At 37.8% G+C, this 13881-nt stretch overlaps 1 protein-coding gene across 2 annotated transcripts in view; it reads left to right on the top strand.

Moving 5' to 3' along the window:
- Nucleotides 1-13881, top strand: part of GNG2 (G protein subunit gamma 2) — a 114109-nt gene that overhangs the window by 13749 nt on the left and 86479 nt on the right. For both annotated transcript variants that reach the window (XM_041759834.1, XM_041759833.1), the window contains exon 2: nucleotides 3220-3261. The gene's annotated coding sequence lies outside the window, so the exon portion shown is untranslated. The remainder of the gene's footprint in view (nucleotides 1-3219; nucleotides 3262-13881) is intronic.

The raw sequence follows: 13881 nt of genomic DNA, 5'->3' as shown, positions 1-13881 counted from the left end.
CGGTGTGTCTGGGACTTCTGGGAGAACAATCTGTGAGTCATTTTAAAAAACAAACACACTCATAATCACAGTGCATGTTGTTACCATGGTAATTAGGCCTGTCGAGCTGGCTTGCTTATGTTCCTGTCAAGAGAAGAGGGGGAGAGAAACTGAGAATTCAGAGTTTGGACAATCAGCTTTATTTGCCTATTGCAAGAGAGAGTTAGGGGGTTCTTGAAAATGTACTAGCATAGTCATCCTAAGAGGGAAGTGAGGAAACTCTGGCATCCTGCCTTTGTTATTGAATATAAGTTAGCCATATTAGTGTCCGGTGTTGTGATTCACAGGAGAGAAAAGGACCATTTGGTATTCTCTTGGGGAAAAAAGAGGGAGAAATAGGTCCTTTATCTGATATATAATTACATATAAGTCTCTAAGGTCTCTCTGGGGAAGTGTCTCGTGTGCAGGTGCACAGAGCTTTAATGATCTTCTAAAAGGCACCAAATACCACTTGCATAATGTTATTGCAGATTAAAGGATCGTCACTGTAAAGTGCATTATTCTAATATGGGTAGAGATTGGTTTCAGGCTATTGTTTCAAAGCTGATCCCCAAGTAGATGAAGTATCTTTTCTCCATTTTATGGAGTAGATATGACTCCTTTATCTTGGACACCTTATAATACCGGCCCATGCGTCGCAGAGATTAGGAAGTTTATGTGAGTTCTGACAAATCTGTCACCACTCCAGAGGAAAGTAAAATCAAAATATAACCCTTGTTTAATGGACAGTCAACAGAGTTATTGGGCCAGTGGACTTACAGTAGGAGTGAGTCATTATGATTCTATCTGAGGAACAAACAACATCCTTAAATTAAAGGTATGAATTAGTGTATATAAAACTGTTTTTAAGAATGTTTCTAAGTTTACTTTAAGGGGTCTAGATATCCTCTTAAATGGATAATTATAGTATGTTGACTAGAGTTTTATTTTTTTAGAGTATTCCTCAAGCAGATACTAAAGCAGATTTTATTTAAAGCTAAACACCTTTTCTGTATTGAAACTATTTTTCAAAAGGTTTGAAATAAAGTGCCATGAAGCATAATGAGAAGGTCATAGAAACTCAGGAAGTTGGAATGTGATTTATGTCCTTGATAGGATATAATGACTACTTCTTGAAATTGTAGATTTCATTTTTTTCTCTCATATATGGACGGAAGGCACATGTTGCTTGAAATCAATCCTGTACTGTCTTAATTTTCTTAAAATTCCTAAACAGTGCTTAACTTAAATTTTTTTTTCTGGTATAGTAATTCATGGTGATTACTGAAAATTTGGAAAATACTTAAATTGTAAAGAAATGACCTCTTCTCTATTAGTTAGATTGTTGGTTGAACTGCATGTAACAGGGGCTTGATTTCACAGTGGGTGACAGAAGTTATTTCTCTTTCACATAATAATCCAGAGGTGGGTAGTCCAGGCTGGAAAGGTAGCTCCGTAAGATCATCCAAGGACCTAAGCCTTTTAGTGTCATGTTAGGCCATCACTCAGGCATGTTTCTCTTGCTTTATTATCTAACGTAGCTTTCCCTAAGGATCCCACCTATGACTATTATGAAGGGAGAGTGTTGGAAATGAGAGGGCATGACCCAGATGTTGCACATATCACTTTTGTAGTCATCCTATTGAACTATGTCTCATAGTCACGCACCTTGGGGCAATGGAGGCTGGGAAAAGTAGTTACCCTTGACGTGTACATTTGTAGCTTAAAATTCTATTATAAGCATAGAAGAGCAGAGCAGTTACTGGTCATATCTAGCAATTCCTGCTATTTCAATTATCCTATAGATGATAGGATAGAAGAGGCAATATGCTGTTTACATTTTGATGCATCTTCCAATAATTTTGTAGAATCTATATCAGAAAGATTATGTATACTATTTGCTAGAAAAGATTATTTGTGATGTACTAGAAGAATATTACATATTAAAAATATAAAAATATATTAGAAAAATATGTATTTGAAACCTATATATTAGAAAATTAACTGAGGTCACAACTATATACATATAATTTTGTATTTTTTTCACATTACTTTATGTTGTGTATTTTTCCTCATCATTTAAGTTGTTTGTAACTATCATTTCAAAGTTCCATCATGTACAGTTTTTGTTTTACTTAATAGATTATATTACTGATATTTAGGCTATTTCTAACACCCGGAAATACTTTTTTTTTATATAAAGTCAAGGAGTATTATCACTAAGACGGTGATTGAGAACATATTTGAGGATCTTGAATAGTGCCAAAATATTTTCCTGAGAGGCTCCTAGCACCAAAAATGCATGAGAGTACTGGACTCAGAGCACCCTTGGACAGGCTTATTTTGCAAGCCCCACTAATCATTGTTATCCCTAGGGTTCATTCTCTGAAATAGGTTGGTTTTGGCCCTTGGCTTTTTTTTTTATTTCTTTGCTGCCATTAATCATAAGATAATGTATTCCTAATAACTTTGGCTCATTTAAAACATATGATCCTTTCTAGTCATCTGGGAATAGGTTGGGCTGAGAATGTAGCATGCCTGCCAATCTTAAGCAATGTGAGGTCTTTATAGACAAGGATGTTCCTTTGGTCCTAGGACCCAATGTGAATTTGATTAAAATCTTCAGAAGTCATTGTAGCCAGGGGTATCGGTGTCTCTACTTTTAAGCAGCCTACAGAAACGTTAGATACCAATGATGCTTATATAATTACTAAATTGTCCAAATATACCCTCTTAAAGGGCTAGATACACACAAATGGAATATCTACCTCTGTTCATAACACCTGGAGCATCGATGAGTTCTACCTCTGCCCTTTTGGTTCTGTTGGGAGCAAATTGGGTTAGGTCAAGAGTGAAACTTGTTCTTAGTCATCTCACTTAGTCATGTATGTCACCAAGAACTCTTCTTCCCTTAGATTCCCAAGTTGACTTTATGTTTTGATGTTTTCTTGCAGGCCAGGGAAGTCCATAAAGAAACAGACTCTTATTTTCACATCTGCTTCTTAAAAGAAAAAGAATTAACAAATTGTTGCTTGGCTCAGAAATGTAAACCTGTGAGACTCTCTGCCCTTAGAGCTATTCAGCCATTACCACCAAACCCTATTTACAGAAACACTCATTTGCTTATTCAGCTCTTATGTATCGTGTTATTTTTCCTCTTTATAAAAAAAACATTCATTTTTCTCTTTGCTTTCTCAACAGCCCAGATCTGCCAGTGAGCCTCAGGCTTTGGAAACTGAAGAGGTAAGAATTAAATATTTTCTCCTAGGAGCTTCTTGAATCTAACCAGAACTTGAAGAGAAAAGAATATCTTAACTGATCCTATAGACGAATGCATTTATTATGTGATATTTATCAATAAGAAATATTCATAGGAGCTTTAGCAAAATTAACAGGACTTCAGGATTTTGGAAAAACAGTTATCCTTGATGATAGTTAAAATCAGATTTCTCACTCAGATTTTCCCATTTTTTTCTAAAAACACAAGTTGGAGAGTCTTGAGGTCACAGCCTTAAAATGTCTTCTTATGGCACCATACTCAGTTAATTGGTTGCAGCTATTGATGACATTCCCTGTGCAAGACAGACATCACAGTAGATTAGTTCAGAGAAGGGTAAGCCCAGTTCTTAATAGATTGGTTGTACACAGTGTAAGGGCTTTTCCAACAGCTAAAGCAATAATAACAAAAGGTCAATCTTATGCTGTAGGGGTTTCTTCTTAAAGAAGCTAACTTGGCGTTTGAAAGTAGCTAAAGCCATTTGAATCTGGTTGTAGACTTGAAAGGTCACCATATTGCTGAGACAGGTGATAATGTGTTTACCTGCCCTGATCTATAGTCAGCAACTTGGATTTTTCCCCCCATCTTAAAATTTAACATCATCAGGAAAAATTTCAAGGATATTCCAAAATAGAATAATAATATAATGAACTTCCCCATCACTCAATTTCCACAACTATCAATTCATGGCCAATATTTTTCATTTATCCGACCACCTATTTCTCTTCTTTCCCCCATTGGATTGTATATCAGTGGCTTGAATTTGGGTGTTGGATTTTAAATTGTTTATTTACAGAACTATTTAGTGGTTACAGAAAAGTACTAGTAAAAAATACAACTTACTTATGACCTGATTTACTTTACTGCAGCTAGTCTTTCATCCATTTATTTATTCAGCAAATATTTAGTACTTGCTAGTATTAGAATCCCAGAATCTCTGGTCTTGAAGGCTACTTGGGTGGCTCAGTCAGTTGAGCATCCAACTCTTGGTTTCTGCTCAGGTCATGATCTCACAGGTTGTGAGATGGAGCCCTGTGTCAGGCTCCACACTTAGTGGGGAGTCTGCTTAAAGATTCTCTCCCTCTGCCCCTCCCCCCATTTTCTGTGTGTGTGTGTGTGTGTGTGTGTGTGTGTGTGTGTGTGTGTGTGTCTCAAGTAAATAAATAAATCTTAAAAAAAATCTCTGGTCTAGAGCTTATTAGAAGAAAGGCTTGTGTGAGTGTGCTTTTAAGACCATGTATAGCTTTTACTATCTCATAATGAGGTTCTTTAGGATTTAAGTACTTAATATTTTACAATTGAGTACAGAACCATCCCTACATTCTACCAAGCACAGTAGTCCCCCCTTATTTGTGGGGAATATGTTCCAAAACCCCCAGTGGATGCCTGAAACTGCACTAGTACTGAACCATATATATACTATGCTTTTTCCTATATGTATATACACCTACAATAAAGTTTGATTATAAATTAGGCACAGTAAGAACTAACAACAATAATAAAGTAGAACAATTATAACAATATAGTGTAATAAAAGTTATGTGACTATGGTCTTTTTCTCAAAATATGTTATTGTACTGTACTCACCCTTCTTGTGGTGACATGTGATGATAAAATGCCTACATGTGAGATGAACTGAGGTGAATGACCTAGGCATTGTGGTCACCTGCTTCCTTGCGGTTGACCAAGGGCCACTGAAACTGCAGAAAGCAAAACCACGGTTGAGGGGGGACTACTCTATTGCTAATAATGAAGACTGTCATACAAGTATTTGATGTTCTCTGATGTTTATGTTGATTTCTTTCATGCTAATGAATGTACTTAAATGTTTCAAATCAATCCAGGCAGTGTTTCTCAATGGGAGTTGCTGGCAGGTGGAATGGGACAATTCTTCATTGTACTCTTCGGTATTCCTATTTTGGGGCTTTTAAAAGGCCAGTGGCATCTTCTGATCATTGTGATATCCAGAGCACCCTTAGGAGACATGGAGAACTACTGTGTCTTTGCACACAGCTTTAGAAAGGTTCTCTGTCATTTTCCTTTCTCATGAGCATTTTTGCTTCATGCAAATTTACTGATTTTGGTTATGCTTGATGGTTCCTCATGTAAGGGGTACTGTGCTAACTAAAGAAAGAAATTCACTGGGTTTTATACAATATGTTGGAAAATTGAATTTAAATAAAAAATTTTTTAAAAGAAACTAAATGAAGTAGACATGTAAAGAAAACTGGTGTTTGCACTATTGGAGGGATTTTGAGCAAATTTGCTCTAGTACCAAATCTGTTTTCTTTTAAGTCTATACAGAGAAGCAAATTAAACACTGGGTGAGAAATGGTCAAATATTGAGGTTAAGAGCAAAATACTATTAAGGTATTATGCAAATTAAAAAGCCGCAATGATGAAGGATGTATTCATTTCATGTTTGCTGCCATAGCAAATTATCACAAACTTAGTGGCTTGAAGCAATACAAATTACAGTTCTGCAGGTTAAGTTCTCTAGGGATCTCACTGCACTAAAAGCACACTATCAACAGAACTATGTTCCCTTCTGGAGGCTCTAGGAGAGAATTCTAAGGTTTACCTCCCTCTATCTTTAAAACTAACACTACATCTCTGTATGCTTTCTCTTTTTTTTTTTAAGATTTTATTTTTATTTATTCATGATAGACATAGAGAAGGAGAGACAGAGACACAGGCAGAGGGAGATGCAGGCTCTATGCTGGGAGCCCGACGTGGGACTCGATCCTGGGTCTCCAGGATCGTGCCCTGGGCCAAAGGCAGGCGCTAAACCGCTGAGCCACCCAGGGATCCCCTCTGTATGCTTTCTACTCTATCTACATCTCTTAACTCTGAACTCAGAAAAACTTTTGATTTTAAGGTCCCATGTGATAAGATTTGGCCCACCTGAATAATCCAGGATACTCTCCCACATGTGAAAGTCCTTAATTCAAAGTCCCTTTTCCCTTGTAAATGTTACACATTCACAGGTTCCAGAGAGTAGGACATGGACTTATTTGGGGGTTATTATTCTGACTACTACAAAGTAAAAGAGATTAGATGTTCAGAAAAGCAGAAAGGCTAGTAGAGGTAGGAGTATCCAACATTTCATTGCATACTATTGAGCAGGTTTCGGGTTCCCAGGTTTCTGAAGCAAGTTCTTTTATTGACTTTGCGAATCCTGTTTTGTAGATACAGGCCCTGAAGGTTTTCTTGGAGTATTTAGCATTGGATCCAGTGGACAGGTTGAAGTTCCACAGCTCCTTTCTTGGCCAGATCTTTTGGTACTATGGGTGTGGCCTCTGGAGAGTGTGCTGCTTTTGGAGTTTCTGTAACTCTGGGGAGTTTGCCCACAGTGTGCAGGTTCCAAAGTCATTGAATAGTACCAAAGAAATGTAAGATTTTTATTTTATGCTGTTATGTCTGCCTGTCATATTATGCTATATTTATTAGGCTCTAAAATGTGGAAATTGGAGGAAAACATAACGTAATATTTTAGAGCCTCACTGTAGTGGCATTTATTATAGCTAATTTCAAAGTATGGTTTCATTTCCATCATATATCAGGTAGGTCCTCCCCACAAAGTAAGAAACCATTTCTTGCCTAGGGAATGAAATAGACCACTGGGTTATTTTTTGAAAAGCATCTCTGGAGTAGAATGTAGCTAGAAATTTTAGTTGGAGATGTTAAATTTTTTCAGCTACTTTTGTAGCAAGTCCCTTTTCTATCCACTTCTAGACATTCCAACAATGCAAATCTGAAGACAAAACCTAGAATTAGTAATAGGATAACAAATCATTCTAATTTGTCCAAGACCAGGGGTTTCCTGGGACACAGAACTTTTGGTGCTAAAACTGGACCAGTCCTGGACAAATCGGGACAATTGATCACCCCACCAGATGTCTAACAAATGGCTATGTGGAAAGTATCTGTCACATCAATGAATTGTTAAAAATAGATTTTTTTTTAAGATTTTGTTTTGGGGCACCTCGTTGGCTCAGTCGGAAGAGCATGCAACTCTTGATCTCAGGGTCATGAATTTGAGCCCCACATTGGATGTAGAGATTACTTAAAGAATAAATAAAGGTTCTATTTTGAAGTAATCTCTATACCCATTGCAGGGCTTGAACTTATAACCCTGAGATCAAGAATAACCTACTGAGCCAGCTAGGTGCCCCAAAATAGAAATTTTAATTGACATAGATAATGACAATAACCCCCAGGGCTTAGGCTGAAGATAAGAGTGACTCCAACTCTTGGAAAATCTGTATCCACATATACATGTTTGCCCAAACCAACTTAAAAAAACAAAAAACAAAAAAGCCAAACCTTCAGATTGAGAACTAAGAAGGAACTGTGACATTTAGGAAGTGGTACATTTCAGGCCCTACCCTTTCAGTTTCTCAGTGTTAGTTACTAGCACCCTCCTACAAGATGCCTTCCATGAACCCATCTGTAATAACTTTATCACTGAAGTGACCACAGTACCTCACTGCATCTTTTCCAGCACATTGGCATGTATTTCCATACATAAAACCTGTTTGCCAAAGCAGCACAGAGCTCTCTTAGTCTGAATCCTGTCTTTGTGTGACAAAATTAAACTTTCCCACCTAAGAGACAGAAGACTGTTCAGAAAGTATGAGGAAGATGATCCTGAAAACCTCAGGGGAAAGGATTGGAGTGGATAATGTCTTGGCGTCTGACCCAGCTCAAGAATTTGGTGCTTCCTGACCTTCCAGCTGTAGAGCTTGAGCTACTTGCCCTGATCTAAGTAGGTGCATTTGGGTAAAGACTCTTGTTCGGTCCTTCCTCCCTGCTTCCCTAATTCGCTCCCCTGTGTTAGCCACATCAAGCCAGGTTGAGAAATCTGGAATACTGAAGGTCATAGAAGCTCATTTTTTACATTTATGTGAACTTTATTTGGATATTTTTGTTCTTTAAGCCATTGGGACAAAAAGGACTGCAAACGTACTTGAAAGAACAATAAGTTAGCTTCCCCAGAACAGACATTTGACTTTCCAGAGCTGGCAATCTCTCTCTCTCTCTCTCTCTTTTTAATGTTTTTTCATTGTTCTCCATCTTCCAAACTGCCTTAGTTGGTAGGTACAAAGAATTCTCCTTTAATACTTTTTTTCCCCCAAAAAATAGATTGAATACTTTCTGTCATGGAGGTAGGATCTGGGTTTCTGACAAGGATAGGTCTTGGATAGAACTGTGAATTATTTTGATATATTCCTCAACCCCTTTTTTTGGTTCCTGCCTTCTAGGACAACCAATCCTGGTTTCATTTTAAGACTAGCATCATTTCAGCTTCAGACCTCTGCTGAGTTTTTTTGAGGGGGAATCAAACAAGTTCCAGAAGAAATGAAAGCATCCCAAATCATTATGCTGTCATATAAACCCAGATTCTTTTATTCTTTGCCAGAGAGAAATTAGAGAGTAAATGTAAATAAGAGGTCCAAATGACTACTCTGGGTACAGAGTTCCTTTGGGGGTAATAGAAATGTCTTGAAACTAGAGAGAGGTGATGGCCTCACAACATTGTGGATGTAGTTAAGTGCTGTTAATTGTACACTTTCAAATGATCAGTGGTTAATTTTATGTTATATGAATTTCACCTAAAAAAAATTGACTGGATTTCGAGTGGGGAAAAAAAAAGACTTTCTCTTTAAACTCTGAAAGAAATCTTAGCCATTTTAATAAGCTCCTGTTAAATTTCTGGACCAAAATTGTTTATTCTATCCTGTCCCATTACTCAGAGAAGATATTTAGACATAAAAATGTCTGCGAGAGGGTGAAGAAGGAACATCTTTGAGAGTTAAGACACTAGTTGTTCATTAAAATGTATAGTTTTTGTTACTAGATTATAGACTGGCCTATACTTTGTAAAGCTGATCACAATAAAAATTTGTTTTTTTTTAAGTTGAATAATTTTAAACACAGGACATTATTCTGTCTTTCGTGGGATAGGATTTGTGTCAACTAGGTTGGATGGTTTTTTTTAATATCCTGTAGTTGCAGACTGCAATTGGATATGATAAAATGGAAAGAGTCCAGATGTGATAACTTTAATGAAATGTGAGCAAGGTAACAAATTTCAGATACAGAAATGCCTTTTATTAAAACATCTCCTTAGACATCCCCAAGGGCTGTCATGTGATTAGAGTCTGATGGGGACTTGTTGTAAGGGGTGCTTACATAAGGGCTCACACAATCCTTGGTTTAATTATGAAGCTTTAAGATTTTTTAATTCCTTCTAGATTTAGAGGGAACCATTTTGACCTTTCTACGGAGATGTAACTAGGCAACCAGGAACAGCACTTAGCCAGTGCACAGCATCCAAACTTCATAGCTATTGCACCATTTAAAAAAATACCATTTAAATCTGTCTTTTAGCTCTGGCATATGCTGCCATGTAACCTTTAATTTCTTAGAAAATATCATGCAAACCCCCAACTGTAAAATAAAGTGGTTCCTAGAAGCCCAGTATCCTCCAAAGTTAATAGGGAAGTGTGCCTACAAGAACAGCAGTAACAGAGTTGAGAGGTAGCTGCATACACTGTGCTTTATAATTGGGAATTAAGAAGGTAGCTCTCATTTTTGGTGTATGAAGGTGTAAGAGTTTAAAATCATATCATCAGCGGGTGGCAGTGAGCATTCCTCACAATATGATTAATGGAAAACATATACAGTCACTTAGATGAAAGCTGGCTTTTATTCTAATGAAGTTGATTTTACTTTGCTGGAAAGGTATATAAAAATACCTAGTTTGATCAATAAACAAGAATTGACTGAAAGCTTTTTATGTGTCAGAACTATACTATGTATGTACTGTATTCTTTGTGATAACCATGCCTTTAATTTAATTAGTTTTTGTTTCATGAAAGGAATAGATGTGTAAGATTTTAAAAATTCAAGCAGTTGAGGCAGGCCTAAATGAAAAATAGAAGTTTCTTCCCAAATGTTATTTTTTAGTCCCACTCCCTGGAGGTTATTGCTGTTAGTAGTTTCTGGTGTGTCTTCCAGAAGTGTTCATCTCTTGATTAATCTGTATTGAAAAGGTGAGTATGACAAGTGCCACTAAACCATCTTAGTAAGCTGCTCTTCTGAACTAAATGTTTTTTTTTTTTTTAAAGATTTTACTTATTTATTCCTGAGAGACACAGAGAGAGAGGCAGAGACATAGGTAGAGAAGCAGGCTCCCTGCAGGGAGCCCGATGTGAGACCAGATCCCAGGATCCTAGGATCACAACCTGAGCCAAAGGCAGACACTCAACCACTGAACCATCCGGGCGTCCCTAGACTAAATCTGAAGACACTACTTGGTGCTTCTATTTGAGCTGTGCCTTTTGAAAACTGAAAAAAATGTCAGCACCAAAGTGATGCCAATAGAGCATAGTGGGAGGGAGGACTACGCTGAGGAATGTTCCTGTGTAATTTTAGCCTTGTTCAAATTTACATATAGAACTTAAGTAATAAACTTTAAGGTAGTTCTTCATAATTTTCAAAGCCATCTGGAATACATTATCACCCTTGATCCTGTTGATGACCCTATGACACAGGAATTACTCATTTTACCATGGAGGGAGCTGTGGTTCTCCAAGGTTAAGTAAGTTGCCCACGAAGCTGACAAGGGACAGGACCAAGACTAGAACCTGAGTCTATTCCAAGTTTTATTCTTGAGCCAAATGATGCTGGTAACTGTGAGCAACAAAGAGATCCATAACACCTTAGTGCTCCTGCATGATGGGCTGTGCTGGAAAGCGGAAGGGAGCTCACCTTACTGCCCCCCCCCTCTTTTTTTAAATTCATGAGAGAGACAGAGAGAGAGAGAGAGAGGCAGAGAGAGAAGCAGGCTTCCTGTGGGAGCCTGATGCAGGACTGGATCTCAGGACCCTGGGATCACGACTTGAGCCAAAGGCAGACCACTGAGCCATCCAGGCGACTCGGGTGCTGGAGTTACACTCTGAAGATCTGGTTATGAAGTCATTTGCTTCTGCCTCAGGGCAATTGATTTAATGCTGTATATACAGATTAGGGTGGCTGGCTCTCTCCTCACAGTTTCCTCACTGGCTCTGTCTATCCCTGTTTTCTTTGTTTGTTTGGATAATACTGGCCACAGGGGTGGGGACTTGACCCAAGCTGAGAAACCACAGTATTTCATCCCCAGACTGCAGGAGTGGGTTCAAAGGGTGGACATGTGACCCAACAGGGGCCAGTAGGTTCTTTCCCTAGAATATGCAAACTCAAGTTGAGGATGAGGTCCCATCCTTTCTTATCTCAAGGCAGTAAGAGTCACATAAGGCCATGTTTCAGTCTGCTGAGAGAATGAAGTCTGATGCCCAGAAGGGAAGCAAAAGAGAGAGAAAGGGAAAGGAGAGAGAGCTTACTAACAATCGGAGACCATGAATTCAGTGGATGAGAGTCAATACATTTCCATTGCCGTTTTTTACCTAAGCTAATTTAAGTTGCTACAAAGAGTTCTGAATGGTATCTCCAGGTCTGTTTTCTCTAAAATGGGGATGATAATATTTGCCCTGACTATATCACAACTGCTGTAAAGATCAGTTGAGATAATGAATTGGAAAACACTCTGTAAATTGTAAAATGCTGTACAAATACAAAGTGGTATTATTCATTGATAAGTTGCATTGACTTAGGAAAAATCAAAAGCATGAATTTACCACTCATTTGGAAAATAAGAAGTGAGAACTTTGTAAGAGCCATCTGGTGTTATGCAAAATAAAATGGAAGCTGCCAGCGTCCTCCAGATTTTTTTTATATCCTTTTCAAATACTTTTTAAGTTCTTATAGATGTTCATAATGAATACAAGGATAAAGCTTACCTTGCTGGCTCAAGTTTAATTCAATGAGCTCTTTTCGATCTGTGGCTGTAATCTATGGCAAACATGCACAGTTAAACCAAACAAAAATAAAGTATCATATTAATATTTCAACATTTTAGCTTTTTTACTTAAAGAGCTTTGCAGATTTGTGCTACATGACATTTTGCCTTTATTAGAGAAAAATCATCAAAGAAAATCAGCCTTAAAATAATTATTCTAGTTATAGAATTTTCTTCGTTTGGGAATAATATAGTTGGGTTAATTCTGGAGATGGGAGGTTAGTTGTTTTGGGCTTAGATGGGATCAATATCCATCTTTTTCCTTATCCATTTTTTCCTTATATCAAAGATATAAGCTCTCAGTAATCAAAATCTGTTTGAGATTATAATTTATGTCTGACACAGGAAGCATCACTTCACTTTTATAGCATTTTTTTTTTTTTTTTTACTATATATGATAATACCTCTCAATGAAGGAAAACAGATGGTACCTCTGAAATCTGCTCTCTTTCTTAGATTTGCCATTTAGGCAGTTTTTATTGTAGCAAACATCTCTTCATATTGATCGTTAGACTCCCCCAAAAATGGTTTAATGTCTCAATCTAAGCAATATATGCAGAAATGTTGAAGGCACCATGGAAATATGATTTGTAAGCATGATGAAGGATGATATAGCAACCTGAAAATGTTTTACATATCTCACATTTTAAAATCTGAGGATTGCATCCACCACCTTGATCATAAATCTTGTGAATATGTCTTTGTGTTACATGATCGCCAATGCAATGAGTTTGAGCCAGTGCTGTTTTGAGCTCTCCATTCCACACCTCACCTAGCCATTGTTTATCTTTGCCTGGGTTTGACATTAACCCCACAAATGTCAGCATTTTCATATAAATCAAGGAGTTGGAATAAGTTCATTTTCTGAATAAGGCATACTCTTAGCCCTCAGAAATGTCCTCTGTACTGGAAACAGTTGGCATCCTCAAGTCAGTTAATTTTAGGAGAGCTTAATAAAGAGAATATTTACAAGGATGTGGGCAGAGTTTAGGGAAAGTGCACTTCTACAGAGCTCTTTTCCTATCTATGGGCTTGAAGGGATGAGGACTAGGAGGAGAGCCCTCCTGAGTGGTGCTTTAGCCCCCAGGAAAGGAGTGGAGCCAGATTATAACAACCCTGGAGGCAGAGATCCCAAGAAACCTATACATTGAAATGATTCTTTTTCTCTCTGAGCTGCTTGTGCTAGCCATTGGCCAAACCTGACTGAAGACAAAGAGCAAGGAATTCTGCTGCTGAGTCCATATGGTTTAGTTTCCTGGGGCATAGAGATTGGTGGAATGGGATGGAGAGTGGTTCCAAAGGGGCTAATGGAAGATATCTAGCATAGGGAGCCTTCCTTATGAAAGTCTTGCATGAAAGAAATGGCATTCCTTCCTCGCCCAAATTCAGCTATCTTACAAAAACAATTGTTTTGACCAACTTGCATTTTTTTCATTAATTTTGCTTAATCCAGGTTATAGCCCATGTTCCAATGGGCCCAAGCATGATGATAGCATTCGGACAAAATTTAGCTGTGTATGTGGTAAGATGATCTGGAGGCCATACAGAGGTGAGGAAGCTACCCTCATGCTTGTCCCATATAGAGAGGGGATGGCATCTTCAACCTAAAGCTCAAGTTTAGTGGTAGGCATGGCCAAAGGTAGATAGACATTTCAGAGCAATTTGAAGTAGTCCACGTTCTTGG

This window comes from Vulpes lagopus, chromosome 6, assembly GCF_018345385.1.
Source record: "Vulpes lagopus strain Blue_001 chromosome 6, ASM1834538v1, whole genome shotgun sequence".
NCBI lineage: Eukaryota > Metazoa > Chordata > Mammalia > Carnivora > Canidae > Vulpes > Vulpes lagopus.
Note: the sequence above shows the minus strand (reverse complement) of the source record. Positions and strands in the feature narration are given on the sequence as shown.